Here is a 21,738-nt window from a genome sequence, read left to right as displayed (position 1 = left end):
CCCGGGCCATGCTCATCCCAGATAGGACAGGCTGTCTCCAAGACTGAGGGCCAGGGTATTTGTGTGTATGTGTGTGTAGGGCCCTGCCATTGTGCATGACTCATCCTAATTGGGAAGGTCTCTGCTCGGCAGCAGATCCCTCTCCTGCTGTTTCAGCCTGTTTAAAGTGATGAACCCAGGATGAGATCAACAGTCGGACACCACAGCTTTTATTGCTTCTGTGTTTGACCTCGTTCTGTCTTCCTCACCTCTGCGTATGTGTGAGCGCATGTTCTCATGTGTGTATGCATGTGCGGTTCAAGAGTAGTTCATTCACTTCATGAGTGTGTGCGTGCATGCAATACACATTGCGTCTGTGTATGTGTGTGTGGGAATTCAAAGAACAGCACAATTTGTATTGAGGCTACCTCCCCTCTCTTTCCCTCTCTCTCACAAACTCAAACAACCACGCTCACACACACTCACAGACACACACACACTCACCCCTCTAAAACGATTATATGTCAGCAATCCCCACAATTTGGTTCCTGCTAAAGCTGCTGTGAACTCATCGCACCCATCTGGGGAATTATGCAAGCTATAATGCAGGTCTCACCTGCCAACGCACAGCGCAAGGCCAGCCGGGGGACTGGCCGTCATGTGATAAGTCTGCCCTGACCAGTTCAAAGCTGATTTGGCCGGGGGCTGATTGCTGGCAGCTAATCATTTTAGCAATACCTAGTAGCAAGGAAGTTAAGGGGAGGTGGAAGAGGGTGTCGGGAATGGAGGAAAGTGTCAGGGGGGGAAGGGGGAGAGAGAAGAAGAAATGGGTCTTTATTTTTATCCCCCATCTTTTGGCTGGTTTTTACAGCTCAACTAATGATGAACTCTGAGATGTTTTATATTTATTGATTTACTCAATTTTCAGTGAATATATGGTGCAGTGTGTTATTTGAACAGGGACATATTTTTGGATGTTTTGGCTCTGTCCTTTGGACTCTTATTGGAGTTGGTTGTCGACTTTGATCTTTTATTTTTCTACATCTGAAGAGCCATGCAGGAATTGGTCATTTCTGTGACTCCTACAGTTTAGGCAGAACATTGACTCCCACACACTCCATCTGATGTTGATGTACACATCCTTAAATAAAAGGTTTAATGTCAGCACTTTAACCTCAAAGTCATTGCTTAATTTCATAACCAGTGTTCTAGAGCACCAGGCCAAAACGAGAAAAAATGTGTCCCTGACTGCACTGTATTTTCATCCTCTGTATTTTATTGTTCTCATCTGTTTTGTTCTGCTATGCTATTCTCTCCAGCAGAGGCTACATCTGCCAAACTTTTGCAACAGCCTTGGAGAATACAGTTTGACCAACTCTGCCACAACTACATTTGATGCTCCAAAAAGATATATCCATGGAAAAACATGATAATACAGTCCGAGTTTCCTGACAAATATTCAAGGCCACACGGACAAAATGGACAGGACTTGGCACACACAGTTGTTAGAAAATTAAATAGTTTCAGATTGTTACCTGAAGAATACGTTAAACCTTGAATCAACTGTTGTATTGGTTTTGAACAACTTTTTCCAAGCACATTGCTTGGTTTTGATTTACACATCAGTCTGACGTGTTAAAGGAAACGCGTGTTTCTGTGTCTGCCATTGTGTGTGTCGGCCTCTCTCTGATTGAGACATCTTTGTGTGCACAGGCTCTCTGGGTCGATGTAAGCAGTGGTTTTGGCAGAAGCCCTCCATCTTCTTATCCCAGTGGGGAGCAGTCTGCAGCCAAACCAACCTGGGCTTCACAGCCTTCGATAAGCCCTCAAATGGCACAGGCCAAAGGGCCACTATAGAGAGCGGGAGAGAGACAAAGACTTAGAGTAGATCGAGAGAGAGAGAGAGAGAGAGAGAGAGAGAGAAGCAGTAAAGATAAAAATATCACATTGATATGGCGTAACAGGGTGGTCTGCTTGTGCTTGTGTGTGTTGTTGTTGCCTCGGGATTCAAAAATGGGATTTAGTCCATTCAGGGGTTCTTTTGTGCTAATGTATATGCACTAAAAAGCTCCTCTTTTTCCTGTCAATACTTTATTTCTGGCTACCTCATATATCATAGACCAGGCCTTGCCTTCCCATGTTGATTTTTTTCTTTGTCCCCCACCCCATCATCAGTCGACATAAATACTCAGTATGTCACAGCAGGCTATGCTCCGAACGCCCCCTCAGTGCTTATCTCTTCAAAATGTGAATCTGTTATTCTACTGTAATGGAAACCATGTTGGTAACATCTTAACATATTACATTCACTCAAACACACTGTGAAACTCTATCTCACCGCTGCGTCAAAGCCCTTTTTATACTGCGGGAATGTGGGGGGGATGTGGTGAAACACAACGTTTTGCCCAAAGCACAAACTCTACGTGAATGCACACACAGACTACAAGGTTCCTTTTTTTATTCTTTATTTATTTCTTTTTTTAAGCGGACAATTCAAAAAAAGACTGAAAACACAGGAGTATTGTGTGCTTTAATGTTGTGAAGCTCTTCTATGTCTCTCTCTTTATGTTTGCAGACTAGCAGCGGTTCAGATTTCTTGAGGCAATTTGTTTCAGGTAACTGGAGCTTTCAACTGCAGTTGAGTGTATCCTGGGAACTATTAGGGAAAAAAAGAGGGTGTTCAAGCTTTTCAAAATGTTGATGGATCCAACATAATGAGCATGTAACTGATCACAAAGATAGACAGATAAGATTTTTTCTTTCCTTAGGAACAGTGTTCTGCGACACAGGAGAGAAGGGAGCCAAACACGGTGCTAGCCAGCAGTATAGATGTGATGCTAAGGAGGCTTTCAGTAGCACATTGTTATTCACTTGCTGCTCCTGTTGGGATAGCTACAGGCTGTATAAGTTTTTTTTTTTCCGCCAGAAATCTTTGAATTGAATCAGTGCACTGTCAGCATACTGTAAGCTCCAAGCAAGAACAGCTAAACATTCAGTTTTGTAGGAATCCTCTTTAAACTATGTCGACAAATTTCTGTCTATGAGTACGTGTATGTTCATTGTCTGCATTTTAAATCTGTTCAATTTGACTGCTGTGAATTGAACTTGTTTTCCTCATCTGCAAAGTCTGCAGGATCACCCCCTCACCTAGGTATTTTAAACACTTTCTGTTGCCTATTGGGATACCGGTACGGTGGTAGAAGAGGGAGGACGGGGCCCCAGGTAAAAAAATCACTATTTAGGGCATGGATTCCACGGAGGGCATCTAAGAGACAAGAGGTTGGAACATGTTTTTCTAATGCAGACAGCTCTCATTTAGCCTCCAGTCTTCTGGTCGACTGAGACAGTCATCACACACCAATGTCTCAGGTTTAGAGGACATATGATAATGAGTTTAGACTGACTGACATGTGACTAAAACCGTTAGGGGGGCCTACAGCTCGGACAGGAGGGCAGGTTTAAAACAGACTTTGCCAGCAGTCATGGTAGGAATAGATCAGGATGTTGGTCCCAGGAGCAGATCTGAGGCTAGGTCTGTCATTGAGGTAATTACGGCCACGGTTATGGTATCTGTAGGAAAGGCTGATCTCAGACCTGTAGCTCTGGTAGCCTTGTGTCACTAGAACATCCTTGAAGTGTTTTTCACATGGAAAAATGGTGGTTAAGTAGACAAAACTTTATGTAAAGTAAAGTAAATCAGATCATTTGAGACAGGGTTGTACAGAACATTTCCAATTATTGGAATTTTTTTTTTTCTTCCTTTTGATTTAATTTGAATAATTTTGTTCAATTGCAGACTAATTAATAATCTCAATCTGTAAAGTAACCTGTAACTAAATGTATCAAATGTAATTATTTTGGAGTTAAAAGTACAATATTTGCTTTCAAAATGTAGTCAAGTCGAAGTATAAAGTAGCAGAAAATCTGAACACCAAAGTCAAGTACAGCAAGAATGTACTTAAGTACAGTACTTGAGTAAATTGTGCTCATAACACTTAGAGCTGCTTCAGTAAATTGATAGAAAGAAAGACAGTTACAGTCCAAGTGACATTCCATCCTGTTTATTCTACATTTTGACTCTAATATTTTAATTTTTACTGCAAAAATTTACACGTTTGAAATCCTCTTGATTACTAAGAATTGGTATCTGTAACCGCCACGAAAAAACACATATCGGTCAAGCCCTACTTCGACTGTTATTGTTTGAAACAAATCATACTTGACTGTCCCATTAACAATAGGACACTTGTAATGTCTTTATGTCTAAGCATCACCAAAAGGAATATCAATATTTTTCAAGACCATCTTGCAACGCCCGTTAACAGGTTCACAAAGGGCTAGAGTTAGGGTTTTGATGGGTTGATAGGATGGAAGTATTGATGTGTTGGACCATACCTATCTTTGAACATGGCCATCATTTTGATGTCAACCAAACACCTGTGAAGTGTAATGACTGCATCATGCTCGGATAGAAACATAAAGACCTGGCAAAGTACTCTAAACTGCTTCTGTGGTGGTTCCCGCTGTTGCCGCTGCTAATTATTCAGTAATAATACCCAGTAAGAGCACTTGAGAAGGAAAAAAATATGTTTTTCAGGTTTCACTAGTTTCTAATAAAAGTTTAACAACTGTGCAGTGCTTCACACAATAATAAACCAGGCTCGTTCTTATAAAATAACACATTTTACACATTTCAGTGAAAAAAATGCATCCCACCAAGTATGTGCTGTAACATACTCAACTACCATCATCTTTGCACTGCCAATTAGCTAACTATCATCCTTTAACCCCCTAGAGACCAAAAAGAACTTTATCTGACCTCTCAGTTTTACATATGTCATTTACAATTTGCCACTCACAGGTTGTCCTGAAGTGCGCTGCCAAACAGACAGATCTCTCTCTCTCTCTCTCTCTCTCTCTCTCTCTCTCTCTCATTCCCTCCCCCTCTATTTCCCCTCTGAAGTCAAGGGCGTGCTTTGAACTCAAACAGATTCACTTTTTTCTGCCCTATCGTCCTTTTTTCATTTATTTCTCTCCCACTGCCCTCTCTCCATCATTTATAGCCCCGTCCCTGTATCCAGCTAATGATACAGATTTCACAGGGTGTCAAAGGCATGTCAGAATTAGGCCACTGCACTAATAGTTTTGGCCGCTGGCACAGTCCATTTATATCTACCTGGGCAGGTGGATACAGCTGTTGCACTTTATGTATACCGTATATAGATAGAGACATGGGGACGTTCAGACATGGCAGAGATGAGAATGACACAGCTGACACGCCAAATCCCTCATGAGGACTAAAATTGAAATGGTGTGACTGAGTGGCGCCCATTGAAAACGACGTCATTCCCGCAACCCCACCACATACTACCATCCCGAATCCCCCTGCCTCGCTCCGCTGTGATTGATTCCCCACCCAGGGGCTGTAATCCCTGAACCCTACCCCTCTGCTGGACCCTGCCTGTCCATTCTCCACTCTACCTTTCCCCAGCATCTGCCAGTTTCCCCACTCTCTCGATGGCATCATCAGCTATGACAAGAGAATAAATCTGAGCGGCCACCATCTCCTCGCATCTGAGGGACGCCCATGACAGCTCTCAATAAACTCTCCAAGATTGTTTTTTTTTTTTCCTCCTTCCTTTTTTTAATCTTCGACGGCAGACGTTGAAATCCTGCTGTCAGCATAACGGGGGCATATTAGCAGGGTTGGCCCCACCTGGACCCACCGCTCCCCGACCTGTCCCCTCCCTGTAATTATCCCCAAGCCCCTTTCCCATTAACCTACTCCCTTTGATCCCCACACATGCTGATATTATGCAAAACTGCTGAATAGAGAGACTAGGATAGTGCAAAACAGCACGCAGTTACCCATGGTTCTGATTTCCTCACTTATTCTCCTCTTCTTTTTACTCTCTATCTCTCCCTATTTATCTGGCTCTTTGTCATGGATTAAATTAATTTCAAAGGAGTCTGTGAGGATAGAAAAAGGGAGGAGGAAGCGAAGAAGGATGGAGTTGTGGGAAAAGAGAAAATACTAGCATTGGACATTTTTACAAGCCATCTAGGATGAAAAAAGGGAACTTGAAAAAAAGGGGGCCACAAAAGGACTATTTCTTTTAGCCCTTCCTTGCATGTATCAAGTAAAACATCTTCATTAGGTCTGGGGCCTAAAAGCAAATATCAGGGTCTGCACAATGCTGAAGGTCTGCAACTGACCTTTCTTTGGTTTTAATCATTGCAACTCTTGACAGCTTAATAAGTTGAAGGTGCTGGGTTGCAGCCTAACTTAATAAGGCCCACACCAGAGCCTTGGCCACCTATGATTGCTCCCATAAGTCTTAGCACATCTGGCGCTGTGTCCTTGGGTGAGAGATATTTTCCATAACTTTCCTTATGCTCAGAAGGCACCATCGCCTTTTATTAAGAATGGGGATGATACAGTGCACAGTGTCTCCACGTGGCAGAGTGTGTCCACAAGGCGTCAGATGCTCATAATGCCACACCAGATACACTATTATCCTTTCAAATGACAACCACATCACACTACAGCTCCAGTGCATCACGCCGTACGATGTTTAACTCGTTAAATATTCCGATAATTTATGAGTGTACTCTGTACTGTAAATCACACCACCGTATTTACTTCCTCCCTGCTGAAGTATATTGTTAGGTTGAATATATGCCATCCATATTCCATGGTTTATTACTTCTATGGATGAATTACCCACCATTTATGATGCACATAAGGTGTATAATTCTATATGCAGTAAAGTTGGATTTTTATGGAGCTGTAGCTTTTCACCCTCCACTCTTCCTCGCATTTCCACAGAGGGAGGAATTAATCCTAAACTATTGTTGTTGCATTAAGTCGAGTCGCTAATCCTTGATTATTTGCATTCTTTAGTAAAGTAAAATATCGCCTCTTCTCCAGCATTAACACTTGTTCAGCAGATCAGACAATGTGCGATGAAATAACCTTTGAAAAAAAAATATTATAATTAGCTATTAGCCCAGTTAAACTCCATGGATGTATTTCTGTGCTCCAAACAGATACTTTACAATACAGCCTAGAAAAATGGTTTTGAAATGTATTTCTGTTGACCTCTACATGAACCAGCTCATGAAACCGGTGTTTGGACAGGCTAGTTAGCCACACTATCATCTGCCACAACTATTTTTGGCATCTTGACACCTCATCATCTTATATCCCTATGATGACAGAATTCTTTTTTTTATACAACTGACAGCCATACCTTCACTCTGCACTCTGTCCTTTCAACAAGCGGGTACTGGGCGACACCCCAGTGTTCATTTGAAAGGCTACAGACTGAGATGAGCTGCTATCATTAGCAGTCGTGTTAATAAAGGGGACTGGGAATTGTTTGATTGGACTGTGACATAGGTAACCATCAAAGGCCAAATCTGGTCACCCACTCATTGTTCTGAACAGATGCTCATCCACTTTTCTTAACATCTTCATTAGCGCTCTGACCCAAAAGACCAGGCTGTCTAGCCGCTGAAGGCAGAGGCTCTCTGAGGCCTTGACAGTCTCCTTGCTGGAGTCCTCAGGTTTTTCTCTGTTGCCTCTCTGTTGTATACCTGTGGTTTGATCTATGCCGTGTGTTAGCAGAGAGGCTAATGTCGTAGTTTGAACCCCTGAGCTTTCTGCTGGAGATATTTTAATGAAGGGCCTTTGTTTGGGGTTCAGATTGCCTCTGTGCGATCGCCATGGAAGCTACGCCGTGCTCGTGGTTGATTGGGTACCCTTAAAGGTGAGGATGAAAGCCCTTGTGGGAAGACACAGGGGGTTGAAAAAGGGTGATGTAAAAGGGGAGGAGATGAAGAGGTGTATGGAGACGGCATGAAGGCATTAAAAGCAGGCCCTTGCTCTTTTAAATCCACCCATAACAGAGACAGTAGAAATTTAAATGTAAATTGCCTATTAGATTTTCATGTAAAGCATTTCTACCCTCCTTTGTGGCTGCAATTGGACGACGCCTGCTCACTTTTCATGAATATAACAGTGAGTCAGTTATGTGCAACGGAGCCGGTGTACTAATTTTCAACAATTAGTTGTTCATTTGAGATATATTGAGCAGGTGAAGGAAAAAGACTGCCACACAAAAACAAAATTTGAGATATATGGACCACATAAGTCATCTATTGTTATATTGTAATACATGTCATTACCATGAGCAGAGTAAATCACTTCTCAACTCCTTAGTATAAATACACATTAAAATATGTTTTTATCAAAGCATACTAGTGTGCAGTAGTTGCTCTCTTCTTCTCAGCTCTATATGTCTTTCACTTATTTCTATTTTTAAAAAAATATATTTTTCTTCTAATAGTCACGCAACTGTCATGTAATTGCACTGTAAATATCTTTAAAGCAGCCCATGGTTTGTTGATACAGAGGGTTTTTTTTCTTAGCTCACAGATTCAAATTATATAAAGCGTGATTAGAGTGATGTAGCCTCTTAACATGCTTTTTGCTCATTTCACCCTATGATCCTCATTTATCATGGCAGCTCAACTTAGAAATACATTTTTGTATTTGTTCTATACTCCCCCTTGTTCTCTCTGTCTTGCTTTTTTTCCTTTGTGGCGAGGACCGAATTGAAAGAGTGAGGCGCCAGTTTAAAGGGCAGACCCAGGTCCCTGCCTCCAGGGCTTTTACATCAGCGCTGACAGAAAGCCGTGTGAACCATTGGGAAATGTTTCATCGGTCACGACACATTATGCAGCCGAGTGAGAGCCACATTAAACTTTTCACTTACTCCGTCACTGCTTCACTTTTATTGTCCGTCGCGCATGCTGACAAATCTGCAACCCTGGGTCCACTGGAGAGTTTAACAACTCAGAATGTTTCCTTCAATTAATGTAATTCCTTGGGTCTTTTGAAATATGAAAATAAATGTTTCTGTGCTCCTCTGGTTAAGACACGTACGCTGGTAGTTTATGCAGCCTCTGGGACCGTCACGCCTCATTGCATTTGATGAGAATAAACAAATATCTGATTGATTTAGATATTTTGTATCAAACTAAACACTGTGTCAACAGTTCATACACTGTGCACATTCAAACCCCCTTTACGTTGACTTAGTGACTGATAGATTTACAACCAGCTAAAACTGACATTTGTTGGCAAGCTATGCATGGAATTGCAGAAAAGGTTTTGACTGCTAAAATATTTCTTTATCTTCTTTATCTCAGCACAGTGTAAAAAAGAAGAACCAGTTGTAGCTTATTTTAACATTTTGGGTTACTTTTTAACTGTCATTAATACATTTATAGTCAGTGAAAGTTGAGTTAATATTTTTTACTCCTCACAAACAATGAAATGCTTAATAAACCATTTATTTAGCAATTTTTTATTATCAAGTTGTAACTAATACTTTGTAAATAGTTCACAAATACTGTGTAAGAAATCTATAAACATCATCTGAATGGCTGCTATACATTTTCAACTGACGTTTATAAACCTTTACAATTGCTGAATAAATGTTTTATGAAAAAATTCAGTTTATTAACAGATGTATAACTATTAATTCAAGTTTGATAAACTTCAAATGTATCATTTATTTAAGTCTATTATAAAGTGGTGCTTGATTTTGCTTTAAAATATCACGCTATATGATTACTTAAACATCTTTCTCCTGCTCCTCCATCTTTCTTCTCTGTAACTGTCACTCTATCCTTTAGAAGCTGGTGAGAAAGCGGCTGATTTTTCCTTGTGTCCTTCAGTTACATTGAGATTTACATTTACATTTAGAGCATTTAGCAGACGCTTTTGTCCAAAGCGACTTACAGTTCAAAAGCGGAATAGTGACGCAAGCTGCTTCTTTTATGCATGTCTAACCAGTTCATCCATTAGCTAAAGGCTGATTTGATGTTGTAGTGAAAGCTGGTGGAACATCTATCCAAGCAGTGATGAGATCCCCCATTGTTCCACACTCTGTTTGCTGGAAGGGAAGGAGAGGATGGTGATATTGAATTGCAAGGCTTTGGGAGTCTCCTAGTTCAGGATTGAATCATTTGAATTTGGCTGTGGAACTGATGGATTTAGTGAGTAGGGATGAAGGTGTGACTGCACAGGGTGAGCATCTCCTGTGCCCACTGGATTGGTCACCCCCCATGAAGATGCCAGTGCTGTGCCGCTCATGGTCAGCACCATAAACCATTACTGGGGCACATGCATGACAAGGATTTTCATCAGGATTACGTATGTACGGAGCTGCCATACTTAATCTCCTGAGAGGAAATACAGACATACAGGTGGACTGCTAAACACTGTTGTTACTCATCTGCCTCAAATTTTTATTATACAATATATTATACAAATTATTAATAACAATTTTGTGCTGAGATTTTTTTATAGGATATGTGTGGAATTTCACATTGTTAGCTGCATCACTGTGTTTTTAGCACGAGTAATACCTTCTGTTATTTTTTTAAAAAAAGTTCCAGAAGCTGGTTTGATTCAACAAGGTGGCCGTGGCAATGAGTGACACATTGTCAGCATGCAGCACAGTTGACGGATACCTCTCACGCCCAGTGAAGACGGCTGGCTTAGTTAGTGAGCCTAAACCACCCTTGATCATGCCATCAGCCACCTTGTTACATGTGAAACCCGCAACGGGCATTATATTCTGTATCAATCTGAATTTCTCTCAGCCCTGCGAGGGGAAAATGTTCACAGGGGTCAGCCAAGGGACATAGCGGGGAGATACAAAGTGTTGGAGAGGGAGCAGGAGAGAGAGAACAGAGGAAAGTGGAAGAGAAGGAGATTAGGGGGAAAATAAATGTAACACGGACAAGAGAGCTTTATTAATAGGATTATGGGTTCATAGATTTCGATATATCATTGGTTCGAAAAAGGGAGTGAAAATGTCAGAATACAGAAAAGAAAAGGAGAGGAGAGCGAGAATTTGTTAACGGTAATTTATTGAATCTGTATCACTTGGAGGTGAGAATACGGTTTGGCCAAAAAGATAAGTTTCCATGTGGCAGAACTGGGTTGTCTCGAGGCACTTAACTTTTGAGAAAAGACATGCAGGGAGAAGGATGCACAACACATCATTAAACTTGGCATTTCATCCTTGTAAATACATTCCGAAATGGTTTTCCTTTCTGAATTTATTAGTTGTTTTGTGTTTTTATATCGTAGGCTATAGACAAAATCACTTTAATCGCTGGACCTGCTATTGCTTATATGCTACTTCATAAAATTATGTTTATTGATGCTATATAGCCAGTCCCAAGCTGTGACGATTCACTAAAGCTAGACAATAAAAGAGGCCGGCACCTTTAAAGGGAGGAGCAGCATTTGCTTGTTACTAAACACAGCAGTTAACCTCTCTCACACACATTAACAGGGCCTAGTGTTAAATCTTATTTCTATTACTTTCCTGCTCACTTTATGATAGCTATAGCGCTCTCAAAAAATTGATATTGCTATTTTGTAATGACCTTTTTCTTGGTTCATTAGGCACAAACACAGCCTCAGTGTTAAGAGGACGTAAGCGATGAAAGACTACAAAATAATAGGGAACTATTTCTGTATTTTCAATTATTCGCCACTCGTATTTACACAATTTCATAGTCACTGCCTACACATTAACAGTACAACATTTCCGTTTTTAGCTGCAGAGGGAAACGAGGAAACTAAATAAGACAAAAACATTTATGGTGTTAGTGATTATGTTCACATGAAACTAGAAAATGTAGACAAAGTAGTCAGAAAAAAACATGAACAACAGGTATTGCATAAATGATGGTTATAAACAGACACACATACAAGCACATTATGTCAAAGAGGAAGAAAAACCCACACACATTCACAAACAATCTGTTTGTTGTGCGGCTTCAAATGTGGATTTACATTGTGGGAGACTGCACCCTACGAACTGGGAGGTGGGGCACAAGCTGTTATTCTCAGCATGCGCGATTGTCTCATTTTGTTTTTAGCTCCTGGAGGTTGACTATCTGTTTCTGAAGTGAGCTGATGTCTGGTTCCGTTTTTACTCCCAGAATTGTAGCATGCCAACAATCCTCACACATCAATAACCATGCAGTAGCTACAGCCACTATGTGTCGTCATTGGTTTCTCTCTAGCTGCTCACATGGCAAAGCCTTTATGTTCTTTCATATAAGAATTTAGTTACAGTTGTCTGCTGTCATTTATTATCTCAGTGTCGTATTATATTTCCCACAGTGGAGACCAGTGGAGATGTGTTCAACAGCTTTCTTGCCCTCTCTTGTGTGAGTTGGACTAGTTCCAAAGACTCTTAACATAGTAAAGTACAACTTTTCTGAGGCTGCTGTTAAGACGGATTGCGTTCTAAATCATTTCAAACATGAGGAATCACTCCAAAATGTTTCACTGTATCCGACTTGAGTTCTAATAGCAGAGCAAAAATCTATTTTAAGCACAAAGACGGGAAATCAGCTATCGTTTAGTGCACATCTTTTCTACTGGGTGAGTGGGTGGAGAAAGGTTGAGGTTTTAAATGGCTCATTTTGATGAGCTTTGACAGTAATGCAGCCACATTGGCAAATGTAGCAGATTTCTATGACACCCATGTCATAGGGCTGTGGTTATGCTTCTGCTCGATCATTAGAGGAGACTTCTAAGAGAGACAAGTGAGAATGAGTAATGGTGCTGAAGCGAGCTTGTATAAACATGTCAGGGTGCAGAAAAGTTCTCATGTCATCGAGGTATTTTACTCTCAAAGAGTGACAAACTAAATAGCTAAAATCCCCTGGGCTAAAATCCCCACACTCCACCATATTAAAGTATTGGCTTCTAATGCTTTAAGAATGTGACAATCGCATTTTGAAGCATTTTACATATCCTTTTCTCAAACAGCCACCTTGTTAGCCCGACTATGTTTGTTTTTCCTTCTTCTTCCCCTGCCGCATTTCTCTGCAGGCATGGCTTTGGAAGTGGTGATGAATGAGTGGAAGTTGACTCATTATTAAAGGTGGGAGATGATTAATAAGGACCATGTGTGTTTTCCTCTATAGTGTAAATAAAATATATCATTCACGTAATGCAGGGCTGGGCTGCGAGAGTGATTTATGGTGTGTTAAAATGCACAGAGAGCCAAAGGCTGAAGCCCTCTCAGACACACAGCCATGACAGTGCCCTACCCTGCCGCTTTAACATGGCTTGGAGAGCTCACACTCCTGCTCTTGCTATCGCTCTCTCGTTTCCTTATCTCGATTTCCGCCACGCTGGATTTATTTGTCTCAGACTCTCGTGAGAGTTCCCAAGATTGTTCTGAGGTCATTCAGAACTAATGATAGAAATGAGACCCCCCAAAACCTTACTTTTGAGAGTCTAGCCAAATCACATCTGTCGTGAGATATCATGTAAAACAGAAAATTCAGAATGTTTTTTGTTCACGATTGATTTGTCGGAGAAGAATAAGAGACAATGTGTGTGTTATATATAAACAAAAATAAAGGACAGGGTAATGTGTCCTAGATTTAGAGGGCATGTGCTATGAGGGATCCCCTGCTTTAAAGGAGACTCACTACTCATCCTCGATGTCCAGAAGAAGACACATTGGATATGCCAGTCTCGTTGGCAGGTGGCCACCACTCCACAGCCAAGCTATTGATTCAGTTTAGACCTCACCTTATTTCTCAACTTCAAACCCTGATGGAGTGTCTCTCTTTAAGTGTTCGAGGGTAGACTTCCAACAAGACGCATCTTACATGGATTATCTCGTCATCAATCTTGGTGTCTGTTTGGAAGTGCACAATTAGGAAGAATAGGTTTGCCACCACTCTATGTTTCGCTGAAGCGGCACACAGTGTCATACACATGTCTGAAATTCAAACATGTGAGCCTCAACTGTTCAGGACACCGCAATCTTGCAGCCTTTGTGTGACCGTTATATCACCATGAGGGAGAATGAATTTTGAACAAAGCAGTCATTCAGTTCATTCAGTCAGTATTTTTTTCTGTCTTTCCAGAAAAAAAAAAAACATGTAAAAATTGCTGTGTAGTAAACCACTCTCTTTCTCTCGCTCCTGATCGCTCTGGTTTCACTTAGCATTTTGGTCTTTCTGGTTTACAATATTTCCCCAAGCTTTAAGGCTGTAACGCTGTCCTCTACTTCAACCATGTTACAGAGCAGCGTCCTTCGTTTTGCCTGCAACAACACAGAAAAGCAGATGGCTATATGCTAGTTTTACAGCTGTGAATAATCCTCCCACAAAGTCATGGGGAGAAGAATGAGCTTGCAGAGATGCGTTGGTTTTCACATGGGCATTTTCTTTTCTTCGAACCTTCTAAACTTTGCTTCCCCTGGTGGAGATGACCTCATGTCTTATTTCCTCAATACATTCCCAGTATATTTCTTCAGAGGATACGGCCGTTTGTTTTCTTTTCTCAGCCATTTTTACAGCGTGCGGTCACAGTGGAACAAATGCGTGTGCTTTATTAGAAATTAGCTACATCAGCTGTAAAGCAATCGACTACAACTGAAGAGATCTGGAATTTCTATTCCATGAAAATATGTGTGTGTGTGTGTGTGTGTGTGTGTGCGGTGTGTTTGAGGGAACTTTTTGCATGCAGAGTATGTGCATAAACACAGAACATGTGTATGAAAATGTGTGTTTTTGACATCAAAAAAGACTGACAATGGAACCTTGAGTAGACCCATGATTCAGTATCCTGCCCGTTCCCCATGGTTCCTGACCTGGGGGAAGGATCTGTCTGTCTTTTGGCAGGCTCCATAACCGCTGCCCTCCCTCACTGCAGTTATCATCACTTCATCTCAAATAGGAAAATAGGGGCACCGATGGAGGCTTGCGGCTCAATGAGGCTGTTTTTGGGTTACAGCTATTTCTCCGAATTTCTTTTTAAGTCAGGCCCTTCCAGGCCCACTGGTGGCAGCTGCCTATTCCTCTGTTCACTGGGGGCATGCCCTGGTTTCATGTGTGCTGTTGTGGCGGGAGTGGTGGAGAGAGAGAGAGAGAGGAAGCCGGAGAGAAAGATGGAGGAGGGGAATAGAAACACTCCCGTTGTGCCACTGTGCCCCAACCTCAGCCAGGGTGACACACTTACCAGCCAACATTCTGCCACCTTGCCCTGACGCCGCAGGAAAGCTGCGCTCTGCCTCTGAATGGGGGCACTGGGTGCACAGGGAACCTGTTGGAGAAGACTCCTAAATCAGGCTGCTGGGGAGACGGATGTTAATGTGCTGTCTCCAGGTCTTAAAGTACAGAGCTGGAGCCATAGACTCTTGCTGAGTGAGGCTACAAGGCAGCGGCTCCCTCGTATCCTTTGTTTACACAGCCAGTGGAGTGGGACTACTTTACCTGGACCCACTGAGTTCACTCACACAAATCCTCCAATATGTACAAGTGAACATAAGGAGCTTAGCCCAGAGAAGGCAATTGAGTCCGCTCTCCTGGCCATCGCCTGAAAATGACAAATTAGAGATGTTAAACAGCCTAGTGTGGGTATTCCAACCAAAGAAGCATTTTTGGGAGAGTTATATACCACAAGCAGCTGTGCTATAAGCCCAGGCTTAGGCTTAAGTTCAAGTATTAACTTCATCTAATATTCTCTAGCAGAATTGATAACATACAAAAACATACATTGGTGCCAGTCTTTAGAAATATATATAACATATCATTTTGAGACTTCATGATGTCTGACACTAGTATATTGGTATTTTATACTCAAACAGCTCTGTGCTCACCCAATGATTTTCCTCCCCCTTTCCCCCAAAATCAGCCCTCCTTTTACCAAAACCCAAATAACACAGAAGCACAGTAAGAGCCATGTTTAAGCTAATATTCCGCATTTCCATGGAGTGGGTGTAACTGACACCAATCCCGGTGGGGCAATTACAGGAAATTAATTACCAGCCATTCCTGTATTAATGGTTTATTCCAAAATAAAGCAAGCTAATTTATTCGTTTTGACACAGAAAATTGATTCAATGAGGATTATAAAAAGCTATTTGCTAAACAAAATGGAAGGGAGGAAGGGGAAATGAAGTAGGGGTTAAAAAAAGAAAACGTGAAAAATCCTTCAAAATGCTGTAATTAGTGGGTGATAATGCCAGTGCTCACAGCTTGTTTCCCCCAACACTCATTGTAGGTATTTGACTGGGGTTCCACTGTCATGTCCCAGTGTCTGCTCAGGTTTCCCTTCCTGTTTACCCCATACTGTGGTCTCCTACCGCCAGAGAAGGAGTGTAATCGCTGCAGAGAGAAGGGATGATGAGGAGGGGTGAAGTCCTGTGGGCCTGGGGCCTAAGGGTGAGAGGGGAAAATGGGTGGAGTTGTCGGGTAGAAAAAAAAAGTGGGAGTGGGGGAGACATGGGGTGACAACACAAGTTGAGTCAGGGAGTGAAGTGGGGTGGTGTGAAGTAAAGGGAGAGAGAGAGAGAGAGAGAGAGAGAGAGAGAGTGCTGTTGACAGCCTGAGAAACCTTGAGGTGCCATCTGGTGTGAGGGGGCCAAAGGACAGGGCTCACCGACCTTTGACCCAGATCCCCCTTTTAGCAAACATCCCAGTCCTGCAGATTTATGGGCTGCTGCGGAACAATAACTGTCTGAGAATAGAGGCAAGGAGAGCCAGTTTTCCACTACGTTCAGGTGACTAGAGACTGGAAATTAGTCCAAACGCGGATGTCCAGGATGCGGTGTCTCGCTTGCTCAGTTTGACCTCACAGCAGCTCAGACAACACAGGGCAAGAGAGGAGGAAGCTATTTCACATTCCACCTGTGTACTAATCAGCAAGTTATTGTTTTTCTGTTTGTTTGTTTCTTTGATCTATGCTGGTTTGTTTCTTAATAGAAGCCCCTGTCAGGTAAAAACTTAAGCGATGACATTAAGACAATTTCTTTTTTACTGTTCGGCTATTCTAGTTTTCAGGTAAACAAATTCATTGCCAGGGAACAGGGGTGAGGGTTATGTCAAAGGCCATGAGTTAGGGGGCATAGTTGAGCTTAGTTGGTTTTGTTGAAAGAGAATTGAAAGCGGTGCCGTGTAGAGCAGGAGTCTGTGATTGACTGAGTTTGAGACATAAGGGGGGGAGACAACTAATACCATCCTGTGTGATATTACCAGAAGAAGTAGTCTGTTTTCAACCGATTGCTCTGTCTGTTTGAACATTCAGAGCTGTTTTTGTCTCTGTGAAACTTTCCAGTTTCCCCTCAACTCAGCAGCAGCATCACAACAATAATGGCAACTGCACGGGGACCTCTCTGACAAGGATCAATACTGCGTGCGGAGCCTATCAGGACGCCCCGTGGCAAAGCAAGCCCAAACAACCAATGTACCACCCCCCGATCACACATCTATCACACACATACACACACACGCACCTCTTTACTCAGCGACAGAGAAATAAAAACTACCTTAGAACAAAAGATGAAGAACAACACACCACTCATGACAGCCAGCTGTCATTCACCATCCCATTCGATTGCGACCAATAAATCTTCTCTCTCTCGCTTTTCTCCCATTCATTTCATTACTCACTCAATTTCGTTCCCCTTCTTTTTCCCTCTTCTTTTTGCATCTGTAGAGGGGGATGGGCAGGTCTGTGCATGGGCCCGGGCCTGAATAGACTTTTGTCTTGCTCATTTTTCCTGGTTCTGACTGTGTCAGTTGCAGGGTGCCCCTGGTGAAGGCCCTCTGCCTCAGACGCAGGCAAGCTGTCTAGGAGCTAGTTAGCATTCAGAGCAGCCATGCTAGCACCCAGAAGACAAGTCTGCCATGGGGGCCGGTACAGGACAGGCTTTCTTAGACACTGCTCTACTGAATGATGGTTGAAGGAAAGTTTTTTGGTTTTTTTTTTCTTTCTTTTTTTTTGCTATTTTTCCCTCCCAAGGTCGCTCCTTTTCATCTCTTGATTTACTTTTCTGACACACATTAAATGATTTGGTTTTAAGAATTTCCACCTGTTGTTTTGAATAGTAATGCACTCGCATACTCAGATAAAGTTATTCTTATATTTAGATGCAAAAGGACATTAAGGAGCAAGGCCCCTTTTTTCCAGTTGTCTATGCACACAGCATAGAAGTGTGCATGTACAGTCACGTGCATGTTTGTGCACTGATCTATTAAATATATGGAGATTCTTCTCATTTCTTGGTTAATTTATTGCTTAATTATGCTTAGCTTAATTAGCTCTGTGTGTGACCGTATGACTATGACATGTGCAGGATTCCTATAGATATACAAATAACTGCCCAGAGTGCCTCTCTTGTTCACCCTTTCTCTGCCTCCCTTTGTGCGGCACAGTGACATCACAGATGCTAATATCTGCTGTCTAGCGTGGCATCTCTTAGTAGGCGGCCCGGAATTCCAGACATTTACTCATATCGGGAAGCGGCAGGATCAGTAATGCTAACTATGTGGATCATTCTGTGAAGATTGGACCACAGCCGGCATGCCCTCATAATAATGCTGTGCATTTCAGCAGTACGTCTCAATCGAGGGCTGCTACAACCCAATGCCCCCATTGTTCCTGCACTCCTTTGTGATGCAGTCAGGGAAGAAAAAAAAAGTAGCAAGCAGGCCTTCAGATTTAATTTCTTTTCTAATGGCATGAAAAGATGTCATTGAAGTGCAGATTGAGTGTGTGCCGCTGCGGGTTGTGGAGCGAGGCCAAAAACTCAGTGCCCGCGAAAATGCCCTGGCTGGGCAGCATCATTCCAGCAACACATTGATGTTCCTCATTTAGGCTGGGCTGCGTCATAGCAACGCAGAAGATGCATTAAAGATGACAGCAGAGATGCCACTTTTACATGCACTTTCATCAGAAGACACATGACGGACTGCTTTGAACCTTACTTAGGTCAAATGAGGCTTTTCAAACCAAGCAATAGATTTTCTTTGTCAAAAGAAAATGTGAATTCATTCAAATGATGTGTCCCTGTTTTCATATTTGCATGAAATGTAACTAGTATGCATTCCAGTTCTCCTCACATGTCTTTGGAAATGCATGGATTGTAGTGCAGGGGGGCTGTCAGTCTGCCTAATTGCTGTCTACTCTGTACATGCACACATACCAGAGAAGACATGCTCTGCTCTGGTGATTCTTGTTGGGAGCAAAATGCTCAAGTAAAGCGACTGCTTTCCAGTCCATCATCTCATTCTACTCTTTGAGCAGAAGACACATTTCTCTTTAAGCTACAGGGACATGGATAGAAAGGATGCTCTTTAACCCTACTGCCCTCTTCAACATTTCTCCCAGTTGGGCCATATTTTTCCATATGGCTTCATCCTTTGCAGGTGAACTGCTGGGTTTTAACAGTGAAAAGGACAGACAGGTCTTCTTGGCAAAGTGCTGGGTAATAATGGTCAAAATAGCTTGATATGTGTAGCTTGAGACCCAGTACTCCAAATCAAGATAGAGTATTTTGAAACCTCACACACATATTTGGAATTTCCCTGCTCTTCTTCGCTTTCTCTGCCTCCAGCACACTCTAACCTCTGTGTGTACTGCTAAAAAAAAAACCCAAAAAACGTGTATCACTAAATAAATTCAGAAAGAAAAGAGGGCAAACTCGTAGGTATGTGTGTATCTACAAGAAAATGTGTGTGCACTATGTACGGTAAATGTGTGTATCAGTGTGAGACGAAATCCGGCAAGGATGGGATGGCTGAAAGAAAAAGCAATATTGTCCTGTAGGGCTCAGACAGTCATGAAATTAATCTATTATCTTCCTGTGCAGCTGCCATGTACGATACAAGGTGCTTGACAATTCCCTGTGCCATTGTGACTCCGTGACATTTGCCCATTCACCAAGCTCGCTGACACCAACAGGATCTGGCCTTGCCGCCAAATTAAGGCAACGAGTGGGGAAATGAGAGCAGTGGCATCGGCCAGGAAGAGCCCGAGAGGCGGGATAGATTCCCCCTTGTGTTTAAAGACCTGACCTAAGCACCTTGCCCAGGGGCTTTTTATCAGCTGGGGCTGAAAAACACCTTCAGGAGGAGAGACGGTGATATAGCCACAGCCAGTTGTAATGGTGTGACAAGGCTGAGCTGTCCTTGCTCACCTCTTGACTCTCCTCCTTCCCCCCTTCACTACTATCCCCACTCTTCTTTCCCTCCCTCTCTACCGGGCTGGGTCCTCTATCTAAAGCTCCATCCAGTTGGGAACGGGCAGGCTTTAAATGCCTGTCGCCCAGTGTCATAGAAGCAGCTACACGCGGGGTGTCCAGTGTCACAACACAGGCTGGGCTCTGTCAAGGGCAAAATGAATTTGTTGGAGGGAAAAAGGTAGAGGGGGAGAGTAAGAGAGCAGAGGAGGGATATATTACGGCGAATGATGAATAACCCGAAGGTGCACAGATACTCCACACAAACGATGAAGAGAGGCAAGGTGATGGGAGGAAGCGAAGGAAGAGTAGTAGAGGGGGGTCTGGCCGGGCTGTTGCTGGCTCAGGCTTACGGATAGCGGCTGTCAAAGGAGCACGGTTTTATTTATTTATTGTTGGTCTGCTTAAGAGACGGTGAAGGTCAGGCTATGTGTCTGCTCCCCAACTTTGTTATGTGAGCTGGATCAATTTATGAAATATGTCTGTTAACAATGCTGCCGATGTAATCTCTTTCTCTCTCTCCCCCACGTGCACTCTTTCACACTCTTTTTTTTTTTTTTTTCTTTTATACCGTTTCTGCTCCTGTTGTTGCCACTACCCCTTCAGTGACCATGGTAACCTCATCTCTATAGTTGCTGTTGTTGCAGTGTGGTAGGATGAAGAGGCCACCATAATATTTCCTTCAAGAAGTTAACGAGACAAATGCAATTCTCTTCCAGTGAAGCTCCGTCAGCTGTGATTGCAGTATCAGCAGGTTTAAGGGTTTATGTCTTTGACGCAGGTTATTTATTGTTTGATAGCACAAAGAGAGGTGAGTTTCTTTAGTAACTCGATTGAAAGCGGTGTATTGTATTTCAGTTGTACATCGCAGCCTTATCCATTATATTCATATTGTATTGCTCTGCTGCAGCATGCACTGTGATTGACTACCACCTTTTAAACTAATGCGTTACTGTGCATACACTACTGCACATTGTATTTATGCAATATGCATATTCTATAATTCACATAATTTATGTGTCCCCCGTTTGTGTTTGCTTCTAACATGACAGGTCATTGGTTTAGAGTCGATTTCAAATGACATGATGAACCAAATTGCACTTTGTGCATGTAAATGTATGATTTTATTGATCAGTTAGCCACACTGTGATGGAGTGTGTCCATCAACACTGTATACGGTGTTTACATTGAACATATCCACGTTACTTCTCTTCTTCTAAGTGCGTCATCAGTCTTCTTCCTGAACCATCTCTGGCAAGTCCTCAGACAACCCTGCACCGTGACCAACGTGACCACATCACCCTGTCACACTGTCAATTTGTGTATGTTAAATCCGCCCCATGCTGGAGCCTTGTTCATGCTTAAATATAATGTACAGTTTTATAAATATGCCCTACAGTGTATGATCTTTGCTGTACATTACATGCTTTCCATAGACAGCGCTTGTGGTGTTCTTTCCCCAGTCTCATCTCATTCTGACTGTCTGACAGACCAGACAGACTGTGGCCTGGATCAGCGCTCCGCCACCAGGCCCTGCGGCCCTTTCCTTGGTCAGTAAACCAGAGCGGGATCAGTGGGCCATCTATCTTCCTGGTGGAAAGCTCAGTGTTCACACAACCCAGGTCAAACCCCAAAGCATGTCTGATCAGACTGATGATACTGTACTGTTTGAGTG

At 42.5% G+C, this 21,738-nt stretch overlaps 1 protein-coding gene across 1 annotated transcript in view; it reads left to right on the top strand.

Annotated features, from left to right (window-relative positions):
- LOC115581217 (RCC1 domain-containing protein RUG3, mitochondrial-like) overlaps positions 1-21,738 on the top strand; it is a 300,274-nt gene that overhangs the window by 162,828 nt on the left and 115,708 nt on the right. The window lies entirely within an intron of this gene.

Source organism: Sparus aurata, chromosome 5 (assembly GCF_900880675.1).
Source record: "Sparus aurata chromosome 5, fSpaAur1.1, whole genome shotgun sequence".
NCBI classification, from domain to species: Eukaryota; Metazoa; Chordata; class Actinopteri; order Spariformes; family Sparidae; genus Sparus; species Sparus aurata.
The sequence above is the reverse complement of the archived record's forward strand: the minus strand, read 5'-3'. Positions and strand labels throughout refer to the sequence as shown.